This window comes from Petromyzon marinus, chromosome 32 (assembly GCF_048934315.1).
Source record: "Petromyzon marinus isolate PM22_M1 ecotype Great Lakes invasive population chromosome 32, UKy_Petmar_22M1.pri1.0, whole genome shotgun sequence".
Lineage (NCBI taxonomy): Eukaryota > Metazoa > Chordata > Hyperoartia > Petromyzontiformes > Petromyzontidae > Petromyzon > Petromyzon marinus.
This window is the reverse complement of record NC_133698.1, coordinates 6,327,870-6,343,665: the sequence shown is the minus strand read 5'-3', so window position 1 is coordinate 6,343,665 and position 15,796 is coordinate 6,327,870. Positions and strand designations below refer to the sequence as shown.

Below are 15,796 nucleotides of genomic sequence, written 5' to 3'. Positions count from 1 at the left end.
TCAACTGCCAATAGCTAACGTTACGGCATTCTTTACTGTTGGCTTATCGTTCTTTTTTTTAGATTAAGCCAGTTGCTTCTGGAGTGATCGGAATACGCACTTGGAAGGTCAGGATAAGAGTGTGGCAAGAAAGTGTTACGATGCAATGAGGAAGGGAGAGGAGGTTGTGTGATGAATGGCATGTGCGCAGGATGGAGGAGGGCAGGTTTACCGAGGTGGGCATTGGACGTTAGTGACCAAGGGGGACAGACCTCTAAAGCCAGACGGTGGTGTAGTGTTAGAGCAGACATCGAGCAGACATCGTAGGACGTGTGTCAACTCCGCAACAGCTGCAGGATCGATCGAGCAGAATCAAGCGATGGGGGACCTTGTGGTGGAATCGTTGGCGCCGGCAACGATGACCTCTTGACCTTGACTTGACCTAGACTTCTGTCAAAAATCATTGACAGACCGCAGGGAAGTAGACGGCGGGAGGCGGGGGGATTATCACGGAGCTGGTAACGGCCGCAAAATCTTCACGTCCTCACTGCGTACGAAACCAGGCCATGACAGGTTATACAAACCGGTGCATTTTTAATATTGGACATTTTACATAGCGGAGTGTGTGCGCGCGCTGCAGAATGTTGAATCTCCAAGCAGTGTGCAGATTAGTCTGGTTGCAGATGCCTTTGTTTGGCTGCCGGGCCTACGGCGTGTTCACGGGTTCCTAAGCAATCCGAGTTTGCGTTCTAAATGTCAGTTTTTTGTTTTTCCGCAGCCCGCGTGCTTTACATTCCGCGTATAGATATTGAAAATGTTATTACATAAATAATGCACGGGCATTGCTACTTATCCCGGTCAGGTCTGGGAGCTCAGGCTAAGAAGCTTCCCCAGGGAGAGACATTCTGCCCTTCACCTGTGTCTTGTGTGAAATGGCACCAGTCCGAATACAAATTATGCGCTTCTTGAATAAGAGATAATTTTAGAACTGTCTTTTTTTTAAACATCGGCAGGCCGTGATACATACTGTACAAAATGACACGATGTTGAAGCTGTTTTGGTGCATTTCATGACGGAAATACACTTAGTCGGGTATTTTTTTGGCACTCGCTTCAAAAGGATTTTGTGTGTGGCATGGCCAATGCTGTGTAGTGCCTAGTCTTGGAGATGGAATGCTCCTATCAGACGTAATTTCTTCATCTTACCATCACTCACATCAACAGAACATTGTCATCGTGTATTAATCATCATCACGGCAATGCCATTAAGAACTTCATTACGACTAAATTTTCAATGTAAGGCTTTCACGGCCAATATGATTCATAATTGCCGGGTGAAATCCCCCAGCCCAAGCGTCGCTCCTGTTTAAATGTTGTGAGATTACTCTCCGACATACGGGGTGTGCTGACACAGTAATGCGTTTTTGCCACATTTGTTCACGTGACACTTGTTAATTGGCTGTGTCGGGCGGAGGAGGTTTTTACGACACATTTTTTTACACGGCCTCACCCAAAAACCCCAATTATGATGCATTATGACTGTAATGAGAATTGGTCTAATAAGAATAATAATGATTGTAATAATTGGTGTCATTGTAGGGTGTATATTACATTTACAAACGATATCTCTTCGTAGGCGTATGGAATATTATTGGACTTACGATCATAATCAGCATCGCCAATCCAACGTCAATCATAAACACAGCCGTCATCATTGTCACCAGCAAATACAATTATCACAAATCTGACACCACGGCTGTCACGAGTCACACGAAGCGCCATCCAGCACGCCAGTAAATCATCCGTTGGTCACAATTCCTCCTCCTGCTCGCTCTTGGTGGTTTTCCTTTTTCACGCGAGTCTCATTCATTCTTTTGCCGTTCAGTAGAGCGGCCAGTTACCACCCCCCCCGCCCGCCCGCCCCATCACGCATTCCCAAATCTGCTGCTGCTTCTCGTGGTGGGTCTCGTCACCGGCAGTGTGCGGCGGCGGCGGCGGCCGCCAACAGGTGCGCGAGCGACAGACAGCCGCCCGCCCGCCCGCGACTGAAAAAGACGCATCGAGAGTAGGCACGGCGGTGGGTGAGTGGGTTAGGGGGTGGGTGGTGGAGGGGGGTGGAGGGGGGTAGTGAGGTGTGGGGTGGTGGGGGTAGTGGAGGAGGAGCGGTTAGCGGCGCGCTGCGCTCCGAGCCCGGCCAACCGAGTTCGATTCCCGCTCACGGCCACCAACACCAAGTGACGGATTGCCTGAACCTGATCCTGGGCCTCCTCTAGGTCGACTCGGCCTCAAATGAGTACTTGGTGCGGAGTGTAAAAACATCGCCATTGGGGAGACAAAGGCGGCCGGGCGTGGTGCTCGATCACCCAACCCCCTCGTGTGCCGCGCCGGCCTTAATAGGTGCCACTCGCTAACAACAGCACTTGCCCCAACAGTCTGTTGAGGCTACACGGGGGATATTTGTCTTTGTTTGTTGGGGGGGGGGGGGGAACCGGCGAGACGCACGGAGGAGGAGGGGGGAGGCAGACCCAAGCCTCGCGTCCCCGCACACCCACGGCAGCGAGCAGTCACGATCCATCTCCTCCCCCACCTAACGCGCGCTCTCACACAGCCGCCCGCCACTGCCAGGGCTGCCCCCCTCCTCCTCCTCCTCCCCACCCGCCACACAACTATATTTAGCCTTTCGAACCAGTCTGAACCAGTTTACTGCTGTCATGTGACGAGTGCTGTGCCGGTGATGCAGTGGTTATGGGATGGTGGGTTGGGTGTGGGTTTCTTTCCCCGCGCCCCCCCCAATCTTTGTCGTCTTCCAGCTTCTGGAAGGCGACGTCTTCCGGAGTGGGGAATTTTTCGCCGGGTCGCCGATCGATCCCAATTCGGGTGTCGTTAAAAGGTCGTGCGCCTGCTGGGATCGCGTGTTGGGAAAACATTATAATGACGACGACGACGATTTACAATAAGAACGCGTCAACGCGTCGTTGTGCCCTCGGTTCTCACGTCATTTTCTATTTCCTAATGTCACGCTCTCCAAAGGGAACGCTTCATCTTTTCCCGGAGAGACGCTTCTTGTACCACGGGCACACATCGGCTCGGCAGGGAGAACGCCAGGAGCCACCAATTCGTGAGATGGTTAATTTTATACGTGGAGAGACAAACACGGGGAAGCGGGAGGGATTATTTTATTTTGTTACGATTGTACAGATTGTGCTATGTTTTGTATAGTTTTTCTACGAACCACTCACTACTCATTTCTTTAATCGAGGCTCATTGCCGGTAAGCATCTGGCAGTTCATCAGCATTGATAAAAGCAGGCATGACTGCTGATGAGACACTGGATTATGAAACCGTTCCAGAGTTTACTTGTGTTGAGCCAATGCTGCTGATGAGCTATTCTTCTCGAAGTCCATGTGACCGCGATGGGTTGTTGTTAAAAAAGGAAATGCTTTTATTTTTTTTGGCGTGGAACGACATCTCGGAAGCGGGCGTTATTCAAGAGAATAAGAGTTCAGATCACAGCAAAAGATTGACTCATTCTCATCATCGTCGTGGTCGTCATCATCCTCCTGCCTCGAGGGTCAGGAGAATGAGCAACAGCCCGAGGCGAGGGTGCATCACCAAGTGGGAAGTCGCAGTAATTGGTTGTAGTATTAATAGACGCGTCATTGCCAGAGGCATGTGGGACTTCCCCAGTGGCTTAGGACATCGCCGAACACAAGGGGCAGCCCTGCGTTTTCCTTCTCACGCAAAATTGCTGGCAGAAAAGACGTCCGTCCGCTGAAGGGAGCTCGGGGGTATGTTGGCCTACTCTTCCACGTTGGCCAAGACATCTTGGAGGAACAGTGGTTGGGAGTACCCACACTTGTCCCCACCGCACGCATTATGCCAATCGACTGTGGTGCATTCATCTATACCGCTGTGTGGACGGTGGTGGGTGGAGTGGTGGATTTAAGAAACTTGCACCATTGTTTCGTATGTATGTCTGTTGAACTTCTTTCGCACCGTACGTAGCCAATCTTGCTAATCGGAGATGCAGGGGAAGGACAACAAACTAAACACAAAAAGTAGTTTTAAAGAGTTGAGTTTTCAATCTAGATTATTTAGAAGTTCATACCTCCAGTGACTTCCTAATTTCGGAAGGAAGAGCCTTCCAGATGGCCGCAGAAGCGCATCCGAAAGCACGCGATACGGTGACCGTCTTTGTTCGATGGCCAGCTGCCAACAGCTGCTGCTGCAAAGATAACCGGAGTTCGCGTGATGGGTTTATGCTCCTTGACGAGATCGCCAAGGTTATTGTGGTTCATTTGTAGCAAGCACTTTGTGTGTAATGAGTGCGACCTCAACTGCCGCGCCCAGAGATCGAATCCATCCGGCGGACCTCTGGATTTCAAGTCGGGCGTGCCGACAGTTCCACCGCGGCACGGTTCCCCCGGCGGAAGATAAGCGGCGGCCAATACTGATTTGAGCATTTGCGCGCCGTTGGATTGATTGCCTTCAGGTGAGGTTATTATTCATCCCGTCCTCGCGCGTCAATCTGGCAGAAAGAATGGCTTGTGGCCCGCGAAAGGGTTAAAGCGGGGGGAAAAATGCGCTGCTATTGATCGGGGGGGGGGGGGGGCGTGAAGGCGCCGTGGCATTGGCAGTGCTGGGAAATCACCAGGGGGACGGCTCTTACTTGGCCCGGAGCGTCAAGTGCTCGGCAAATAACGCTCTCACAACGAGCAGCCAGTTTGTGGATCCCAAAGTAGCCCGCTCCATATGCTTTCCAGTGGGACAACTGACAAAGACAAATGTCCCCTATATAGACTGGAACGGGCTGTTTGGGGCAAGTGCTGTTAACGAGCACCGATTAAGGTCGTCGGCATGGTACACGAAGGTGTTAGGTGGTCAGTACCACGCCCGACCGCCTTTGTCTCTCCTTTGCAATTTTTTTAGTCGCTGCACTTGATAAGTAATTTAAGGCTGAGTCTCCCTAGGGGAGGCCCAGGACCGCTACGGATATTCGTCACAAATTTTTTGGCCATGAAGCCGAAATCGAACTCGGGTCGCCTGGTTCGTAGCGCGCACGGACGCACATACAAAGACACAAACGCAAATGTACGTGTACAGCCCTTTGACCGTGCTACTCGTTAGGGTTCCTTGAGCGCCCTTCACCACACTGGTCAGTGCCGTTTGGTAACGGTAAGGAGCATCGACGTGGTGGGAGTATTGAAGGACAACAATTGATTTTGCTGCACCGTTATTTTTTTTATTACTTATATTTTTAGTTGATTTTCTATCTACGTGACTTTACCGAAAGATCCAAAGAATATGCACCGTGCTTCTTTTAGCGCTGCTGATTTGTCTCCGTGTATCGGACAGGCCTTTCAACGCGGATGGTTTTCTCTGTCCATGCCACCAACCACTAGTCAATTAATTAATCTTAACAATTAGCAATTCCCATGAGGGTCACGGAATGTGTAAAAATACATATGATTTTACTTGAGCTGGTGGCAAAAACTTCTTATCTGCTGCTTGCTCTGAGATGCAGAAAAAACAGTGAGGCTCAAAGAGCAGTGGGCAGATTAAGTAAGGTGGCAGGGGTGGGCACTATGCATGCTGAACTTCTTTTGCACCGTACGTAGCCAACCGCGCTATTCGGAGGTGCGGTGGAAGGGCAACAATCTAAACACAAGTAACAGTTCTGAATAAATAAGTTGTCAATCTAGATGATTTAAAAGCGCATTAGTTCCAGTGGCTTGCTCATATCGGAAGGAAAAGCACTTCAGAAGCCGCAGAAGCGCATCTGAAAGCGCACGATGCGGTGACCATTTTTGTTGGATGGGTAGCCAAAATCTGCTGCGAGGATGACCGGAGTTGGTGTGGTTTATGCTCAGCGAGGCATTGTGGTTAATTTGTGCACTGTGTGCCCACCCCAAATCTTGCATCACCTTCCGTTACTCGAACGGGAATTGCTAATTGACGAGTGGACTGCAGCATGAACGAGGGAAACAAGCTTTTACAAAACCGTATTGACCACAAGGGCAGGTTCCTAAAAGTAACAAAATTTTATGTTTTATTCGGATTGCATCATCTCCTACATTACGAGAGCTATCGTGCCCTCCTTTTACACACAGGCAGGTGGGCAGAGCCGACGCATTTACACTTTCAAGCTCGTCTGGAAAGTGTTAGAAAGAGTGCTGTAGTTAAACAAAAAAATAAACCACACCTGGAACCATTCACCTCTCCGGCAACTTGATCAACCGTCGCGGTGCAATTCAAGGATTGGGGATGGGCTATTTGGTGATGCCGCTGCCCGCTGCCTTGGCAGTGGTGCAAAAGCACGGATACGGTGACAAAAACAAAATCAAAACTGAACACCTTCGTCAATAACACTTGTGGCCTTAAAAATAAAAAAAAAAAGATTTACAGTTGGTGACTTTTTGAGCAATGGTCCTTCTTTATAGTTAAATAGCACATAGAGGCCAGAGATAGAACTCTTATCCACTCTGCCTCTCTTGCCTTTACGGGCTGTGAAAGGGGACCCTTGCCTGAAACGTCGCCTGTTATCTTTCGTTTTAAGGCCACTTGTTTGACGAATGTGTTACTCGATCGCATCTCTTTTTTGAGCATTGCGACTAATGGCACCGCCTCCAAGGGGTGATGGGAATCTCTTGTAATTGATTCTCCAAGATGCAATTCAATGACTGTTTCATCACCCCAAGAATCAGACGAAGAGTGCGTTATTACACTGTGACGCAAGTAAAACTCCCTTTATTTATAGCCAGGTGAGAGTCCGTCCGAGATACTGCCTCTGTATTCAAGGCCAAGGCAATTTTAAATATTCAAAGGGGTTTCCTCGTTCAAAGAAGGGTGGGACAGTGCGCATGCAAAATGTTTGTTGTGGTTGGTAATTCCACATTCCTAAGGAAAGACTGCTTCAAAGAAGACCTGGGGGTCAAAAACAAGATTATAGGGAGAGAAAAACATGTCATGGAGTAACTTGTTTGCTCTGCGTCAGTGCCGCCTGGACTGGTCACTTTGTTCATCTTAACTAGTCCAATGAAGGTCGCAGGATGTAGTGCAGAGAGAGGTAAAATCGCAGAGAGAGTTAAAATCGCAGAGGAGCATTTTTTTTATGGGAATCGGATACGCTTCCCCCCGAATCCACCAGCCTTACCCTTCATTCTGCCAATTATATTTTCCATTTAAGTTTAACTCCCAATGCCCAATTCTTTTTGGTAACCATGATCCTATATTCTTAGTTTTTTTCGGTAAAGTCACGTTGAAGAGAAACAACAAAATAATAAAATATATATAAAACACCTGAAGACGACCGTTTGAGTTATGGTCGAAACGTCGTGAGAATTTTTTATTGTTTTATATATATTTTATTATTTTGTTGTTTCTCTTCAACGTGACTTTACCGAAAAAACTAAGAATATGAATTACTGCAGTCACGAAAGCTTTAAATCAAAATTTTAACCATGATCCTGTTAACCAGTAACCGGCCAGGTGAGCGAATGTCTCGCAATTGGAAGCCCGCGAGTTCCAGATGCCCTTTGGCGCTCGCCTTGGCCCATTCCCTCTGAGGCCAATAAAAAAACAAGTCAACACAGTGGCTGCCTTGTGGGAGAGACTCGCCACCGCCATAGGAATGTGGAATTTCCACCACTGGCCGAGGGGGGCTGTAAACGAAACGGGGAGAAGAGGGCAAGAGTCGTCACTCGTTTGAACTGTAATCCCAAACCTAGATACGCTCCCGTCGCCCAGGTCCTTTCGACATCGCTCGGTGTCACAACCCACCCCCCGTCGCGGAATGCCTGTCGTTTAACCGCACGTCGCGCAGCTCCCCGGCCCTCCGTGTCCGCCCGTGCCAAACCCGCGGAGCTCATTTCAAGGGCACGGAACATCGCTGGGCAGTGAATCACGACGCTTCATGCGGGGAGCACCCGCAGACATCTTCACGCCGCTTCCCAGCGACGGCACGGACAAGGCAGGGCCCGCCCCCCCTCCCCTCCCCCACCGGCTTCCCCCGAGTCGTGCTCTCGTTTTGGCAAAAAACGAAGCTGCCGTGACAAGCTCGCAGATGCACGCAGCGGTCGAAACTTTGACTGCCCCTTGCGGTGGCAATTTAGCCGACTTGCACATGCCTGCTGATGCGGCCGTATGTAAATGTATTGCTCGTTCACACTGTGTGCACGAGTACGTGTGTATGGATGTTTGCATGGTGTGGTGCTGGCCAAACCAACCCCCCTCGTGTGCCGTGCCAGCCTTAATTGGAATCAAAGATTTTGATTCTGACTTGACCCAACAGTCTCGTGAGGCTATACGGGGGGGGGGGGGGGGGGTCTTTGTGTTTGGATGAGTGTGGGTGGAGTATGGGTGATGCGTGGGGAGCGGCGCGCGAGGATCCCAGGGACTTTAAATTGCTTCCTGCTCACGGCCAACATCACTGGTGATGATCTGAACCGTTCCTGGGTATCCTCTAGGTCTATTCAGCCTTAAATGAGTACCTTGTGCGGTGCCACGCTGGCGAGATGTTAACTACCTCGCCCGGTATACAGGAGGTCGATGGTTTTCCCCCTGACAATGACGCCTGTATATTTGGTGTTTGTATGTTCTCCCCGTGGTCGTGTGGATTTTTCTCCGGGTCCTCCGGTTTTTTCCCTCCACATTTAGAAACATGCGTTTAAAGTATTTGGCTGCTGTAAATTTCCACATGATAAGCCACTTCGGTGAGCTATCATTTGTGGTGCGGTCACTTCTTGAAAAAGAGCTATATAGCTCAGTCGGGCCTTACCTGGTAAAATGTAAAATATAGACATCAGCACTGGAAATAAAAAAGTGGCTGCGAGTAGTGTGAGCTATGCCGTCACGTCGCGCACCGTGCCAGCCTTGAGCTAGTTTTTATCTAACAACGCCACTTGTCCCAACGGTCCACAGAGGCCGTATCTCTGTCTCAGTGTGGGGATGTGTTTTGTAGCGGTGGTGTAATGGCTCACGTGCTGTTCTGTGATGTTGGTGACCCGAGTTTGATTCTCAGTCAAGGATAATAACATGGTGTCTGAACCTGCCCTGGACTTCCCCGAGGTCAACTTAACCTTTAAATAAGCATGTCAACATCAGCACTGGGCAGATAAAGGTAGCTTGATGTGATGCTTGCCACAATGCCACGCACTGACCTTAATAGGTGCTCGCTAACAGCATTTTCCAGGCAGTGAAGCTAAATGGGGTATCTTTGCCTCTTGTGTGTGCGCCTAGAATGAGTGCCACGTGTCTCAGTGGGATGAAGACTAATGAATATTAATAAACACTGCATTTTGGCTAAAAACACAATCTAATAGCTCCAGGTTTCAGTAACCATCCCTCAGCGCAATCTGGAGTTATAAAATAGTTGTGCTCTACGGTACTATTCCATAAATTGTAATATCATAACGAATTACTGCTTTACTGAAGTCAATCTTTACGTAAACACTCATTAATTGGATGATAACACCTGAATATATAGAGGACTGCAGAGCTTGGAGGGGGGAATCTGGCATCGTTGATTCGCCGCCTGGCTGCTGCCTTCCCCGCTTGTCTGTGGTTGCTCCTCACACCTCCCGAGTCGTGTTCCCTCTCTTGGTGAGCGAGTGAATACCGTGCGACGGTAGTGGCACGGTGTTAACTACCTCGCTTGGTATGCAGGAGGTCGTCGGTTGGATCCCGACCTTGACGCCTGTATACATTTAGAAACACGCGTTTAGGGCATTTGGCTGCTATACATTTCCACGTGGTAAGCCACTTCGTTGGGCCATCATTTGTGGCCAGGTTGCTTCTGATAAAGAGCTGTACAGCTCAGTGGGCCTTACCTGGTAAAAAAAAAATCGTTGAGTTTAGTTTTAGTTTAGTTTTAAAGGTTGATGTTATTATTATGCATATATAGCCACATGAGAGTTTATTATGCTCGGAAGCTTGGTACAGAATAGTCTCCATGGAAATGCCATTTTCGTGGAGACTTAACAACCAGCGGTGGGAATTGAACTGTGGCCACCGACTTTGGGGCAAGCGGTGAGACCACGGGGCTATCGTGGCACAGGCGCGTATGCCAGCCGCGCGCCTGCGTACCAAAATTTACCGCAGGTGTCATTTTTCTCTTCATGTTGTTATTATGGCCCCTTCACTACTTCACTTCATCAATTGCCTAACGTGATTTTAATGGCAAATAAGAAAAACTGCAACATACATATTGCGCGTTAATACACTTTATCGCCGGCGATTTTTTTTCCGCATAACAACAGTTCGCCGAGAGTATTGCGGTAATTAATCACGGCCGGCTGACGTTACGACTTTAAGTCCGCTGCACAATGTTCTGAGATTTAAATTGTCGTTCCCCGGCACTTTAAATGTTGCCACGTAAATTTTTTCGGCGACTTTGGCAAAAAGCCCCCCCCCACCTTCCATAGCGAGCTTACTGATCCGTTCGGTCGGTCTCACCGCATTAAATTCAGAATGCAAATCAGCTGCCATAGGGCACTATCGGCGCGCCCCACGGCTGCAGGACCTGTAGCGTGCAATTTCGCTCTCTGATGTTGTATTCAACGAAGTGACGTGGGCGCGGGTTTTTAAAACGGAGCACCGGGATGACAACTGTTGTTAAGCGTTGACTACGGTGGTGCCGCAAAATGTTCGGCGGCAGCCACCGAATGATAACTCGCATCGGATGTTTAAGACCGAACTTCTTAAAATGAGGCAAAAATTTGTCACGACGTATTTACGCTGCAATTTGAACCACCACTCCAGCGACACGCGGAAAAAAAAACCACCGGGTGTTATTGGTTTGCTGCGCTGTCAGCGGAGGGGGGGGGAGGTCGATGCAGACACATCCGCGGTTGTACTGTACTCCTATGCCGCCCACGTTCACCAACCCACGCCCGACGAGCGCGCTGAAGTGTGGCCACTTACAGCACGCGACGTGGGAAAGGCCCTCATCCGACAGCGGGCTGCCCCGCCCGCGGGCGACAGAGAGCCGCCCTCGCCACAGCGACCAGTACTGCAGCACAAGGCGACCTCACCGTTTATTGCGGTTCATTTTTTTTTTTCCCCCACAGCAGAAGGGGGGTGGTGGTGGTGGTGGTGGAAAGGCTTCCGCCGAGGCCTCGATTAGTTTTAACCGCCACACTCGCGCGCCGCGACGTGTGGGGTCCTCTTAAAAGTTAAACTCCAGAGCCCAGGAGATTAAATAAAGTGGGTTAAGACGGATCACTGCGGGGTGCGCTGCGCGGCTCGGAGCCTGTTGTTTATTGGCAGCGATGTCCACCCTGCCCTCGCAACACGCGCTTATTCAATAAGAACGCGTGTAAAACGGTCGCCCCAATTCAATACCTTCGGCGTGCGGCCGCGTTGTAAATATGATGACCGGTATTATTCAACATTGATCCTCTGCGCGGAGCACTAAAGGGCCCTCCTCGGCCCCGCTGATGGCCACACACTGCGTTTCGTTTTTTGCGTCGGTTTAAATTAATCAGTAAATATATATGCCCCGGTCGCTTGCAATACACAGGGCAAATGTGTGGTTTGGTGAAGGCGGGGAGCATCGTTCCGGCAGCATAGAAGTACCGTACAATAATAGGTTGTACAGTACTGTCCTCTACTGCCCACCGTGTAATTTTGCAGGCTACATTACCTGTTATGCATGGTAGTTGCCCATCCAATCCCTGTCCATGCCTAAATCCCTGCTTAGCTTCTGGGATCTGACGAGATCCGGGCACATTCCGGGTGATTTGGTCACAGCAATTTGGGTGCAGGTGCGGGAGGCACACGTATTATTATTCTTAGCCAAGCCGTTTATTTCACGAACGATCACGTGCCGGGAGTGCTGTTGGAGTCTTGTTTTTAGCTGCGGTGGCGAGATTTAAACTACCTTGCTTGGTATGCAGGTCGATCCTTAACCCTTACACCTGTATATTTGAAGTTTGCATGTTCTCTCCGTGGTCACGTAGATTTTTCTCCGGACCCTCCGTTTTTTGTCTCCACATTTAGAAATGTGCATTTCGAGTATTTGGCTGCTATAAATTTCCACACGGTGAGCCACTTGGTCGAGCAATCATTTGTGATAGCCAGGTGACTTCTAAAAATGAGCTACATAGCTCAGTGGGCCTTACCTGGCAACATTTTTTTTACTAGTTTCATAGTTTTAGTGAGGTGAAGAAATGTCTCTCCGTGGTCATTCTGAGAATTACAGCGGGTGGGGAAACTAGAGCCGTGGCCAGAGGATGGCTTCAGTGTCCGTGAAAATCTCGGTGCGCAACGTGGCAGCATAGCTTGCGCTACTCCCAGCCACTTTTCTATACCCAGTGCTGATGTTTACACACTGCACAAGGTGCTCCTTTAAGGCTGAGTCGACCTAGTGGATAGCCGATCCACTTCAATGGGGGGGGGGCTCTCTTAACCAACACTTGGCGCTCGCCCACGCCCTGATTGAAAGTGGTTTGCCTCCAGGGCAGTCATCACTTATTTGCCCCGCGTGTATTCCGGTTGCGTTATCAAATGAAAGAACCAAAATCGTGAGTACATTGGTACTCGTCCCCATACTTACAGCTGCAAGGCTGTCACGAAGACGCTTTTGGTTCACGGACATTGCGGTAGATTCACAGCAGGGGCGATTTTTACTACGTGGATTCATATTCTTGGTTCTTTCGGTAAAGTCACGTAGGAGGGAAATAATAAAATAATAAAAATATAAAACATTACAATTCTCACGACGTTTCGATTGCAACACAAGCAATCATCATCAGGTGTGAAAACCACAGCAAGAAAATTTGAAACGAGTTGTGGTTTTCACACCTGATGATGATTGCTTGTGTTGCAGTCGAAACCGTGAGAATCTTATTGTTTTATTTGTATTATTTTATTGTTTCCCTTCTACGTGACTTTACCGAAAGAACCAAGAATATGAATCCCTGCAGTCACGAAAGCTTTAAATCGAAATTTACGTGGCTTCATTCAAGTAAGTTATTTTGAGGGTTGTTTTTCAAATTTCGCAAATCCGAACCGTGGCCTAACATTTTGTAGAATTGCCTCACGTGATCTTTAACACCCACGGTAAAGCAGCCAGTGTGAATTTTTACGGTTAATACACCCGCAGTATTAACCAGGGTGGCCGTTCGGCTCGAGTCCCTGAACTTCAATGTGCACCTCTGCAACAACGGGCAGACATATGACCTTATGTTTTGGTTGAGTCATTGGTGACCGGCATGGGAGCGTCAACTCTGAGGGCTTTCCCAGATTCTAACTGAAGAGCTCAGCAGTGCCAAGCCGGCCGAGTAGCCACCGCCTTGGGGGGGGGGGGGGGAAATCACGGCCAACAGAATGTTTCATTGTGCCGTCATTGGTGACGGGGCTGAGCAACCCCGCACCTCCGATTAGCACGGTTGGCTACGTACGGTATGAAAGAAGTTCAACGTACGTACGAATCATCAGCGGCGCTACGCGCTTGATAAACCCGGCCGAATCGTTGGGACGTCGGATTACACAGGCCTCGGCTCCGAGAGCCGTCACCGGCCCTCAAAGTTTTGTCACGTGTCGGCGTTCGCGTAGTCGAGCGAGAGTTGAGCGCGATGGGGCAGGTTGGGAACAGGGCTGTTAGGAGACACCACACAGGGACGGTCAACGTACATCCCGACATCTGGACATGGCTGGGGTACTGGGCGAGCGCTTCATATTTAATTCACACTGCAGACTTTGACCGTTTATAAAAAGGATAACCTACCAAGTTTGTTTTTTTCTTGCGACCGTATGTTTACCGTCTCGAGAGAGCCCAGCTCCTCGGAGAGCGGTGCAGCATCACCCGTTGTTGCACTGTGCTTCTTTGATCCCACATCTATGCTCCCCTCTTTACCAACCCACAATGACTATCATGCGAAAATACCTTGTTTGTACCAATCCTGAGTGCTCAAAACACAGTCCTGTAAAAACCATCGTTGTGATTTTAATTACTGCATTTACTCGCCCACAATCATTAAACATTTAATATATATGAACATCCACATTACAAGGCGAACAGATGCATTATTGATGCACTGCAGACAGCATATTTCCCGCAGTCAGGCATTCATTATGGCGTGCTCGATTGGTCCAAGGAAGTCATGTGACCTCAGATTCTCTCGCGTGGGATTGGCTGCGGGGGATGTCTGCCCTCTTCCAATCTGCCCTCTCTTAAGTCGCACGAATAACAGCAACATTTCCAAAAAGACATCCTGTCACTTTTCATACCGCTTCAAGTTGACTTTCCACAGATAATACATGCTGACGGTGCAGACGCTCATGTGTGAATGTCTTTGTGTTGCTAAATCAGACACTTTTTAATTGAAAATGAGGTCCTTCGTTAAAGCTCCAATCTTTAGCCGTCCACTGCTGGATGAAGGCTGCCTCACACTGCGTCAGTCTAGGGATTTGCTTGACCATACCTCACCATGCTGCTCAGTGCTGGTTGGTGAAGGGCATTGCCCAAAAACCACTTAACATAGCACTTGCCAACAATGCTCACCGTGTACAGGAATCGGACTCGGAGTGTTTGTGTTCATCGCGCAGTGCGTGAACCACGGTGCCACTGGGTCCCGTCCACAGAGTTCTTCATTATGTGATCACATTCCGACACGGACTCTGCGATACAAAGTGTTCTTTGCAGATGCATATCCTGCTATTTAACCGCAGTTGACATGACTCACAGGTGTTAAACCTCCTGTTGGTACTCGTATTGAAGATGTGCGCATTTATATAATAATATACTGTAGAATGTATAATTCTCAGTTAAATACGTTGTCTTTGTTTTTTTAATGATGATCAAGATCAATGCTTCAGGTGGGGGGGGGGAAGGGAGTGGACTGACTTGTGGGTAATGATGATTAAGCTCCCAGAATGCACCGCTGCTGCGTTGGACACGCATGGAGACTGGTTAGAATTTACGCAGCCATACCCATTCTGCAGCGACCTTCTAAATCGGTGCCTTGCTCATACTCCATTGTGCTCACAGTGGCGTTGTCCGATGCCACTGTCGGCCAACCCCAGCCTTCCGTGGCCCACCACCTTCGCTGTACACCCTGGAAAGGCGGCAGCAGCAGTAGCAGCGGCGGTGGCAGCTTTACCCCGTGGCTTTTTTTCTGCGAGCGTCCGAGCTTGGTGAACAGAGAGGGTTTCTTTCCCGGCTGTTTATCTTCTATTAAGCCCATACATATGCCTGGCTTGTGGCAGTAATCCCTGGTGACTGAAAGACGCTGGGGGGGGGGAGGCGGGGGGGGGGGTGCTGTGTTGGTGTCACGGAAGGGGACTTGGGGCTGGCTGCCGGTTGTGGTTGTCATTCGGGCCTAGGAGTCGGGTGCCACCGCGGAGACGCCGTGATGGGGGGCCGAGGGCCATCGGAGACCTCGCCGTTTTATTTTGTGCCCTCGGGCCAGCCGCCCGCTGGGCTGCAAAAGTGGAAACTCCTACAGAGGTGGGATTTTGGCGCTGTTGACTTTTAAATGCCCTGTGGTTCGTCCGCTCCTAAGCTCGGCTCGCAAAAGCTACCCTCGGAACAAAAATATTTTGCTTCGTTAAATGCCGTGGTGTCGAAGGCCAGAGCTGGGCAGGAGTCGCAGTTGACCGAAGGTGATGAATCAAAAGTATATATATTTTTTTATGACCGGACAAAGAACTGAGATGAGGGTACACCTCATGCCGTATCATTCCGCGTGTGTACTCAGAATTCCCACACTGGTCGGCCGCGCAGCTCAATAAATTAGTTTTTCGTTACTCTTTGGTTCTATTGGGTAAAGTCACGTAGGTAAAAAATAAAATAACAAAAATCACGACGTTTCGGCCAC

The 15,796-nt window shown here is 49.4% G+C and overlaps 1 protein-coding gene across 7 annotated transcripts in view; it reads left to right on the top strand.

Moving 5' to 3' along the window:
- BCL9L (BCL9 like) overlaps positions 1–15,796 on the top strand; it is a 174,305-nt gene that overhangs the window by 64,149 nt on the left and 94,360 nt on the right. The window contains exon 1 of one of the 7 annotated variants that reach the window (XM_076071241.1): positions 2,133–4,470. The exons of the other annotated variants lie outside the window; for them this stretch is intronic. The gene's annotated coding sequence lies outside the window, so the exon portion shown is untranslated. Of the gene's footprint in view, positions 1–2,132; positions 4,471–15,796 lie in introns of those variants that run through there. 7 annotated transcript variants of the gene reach the window in all.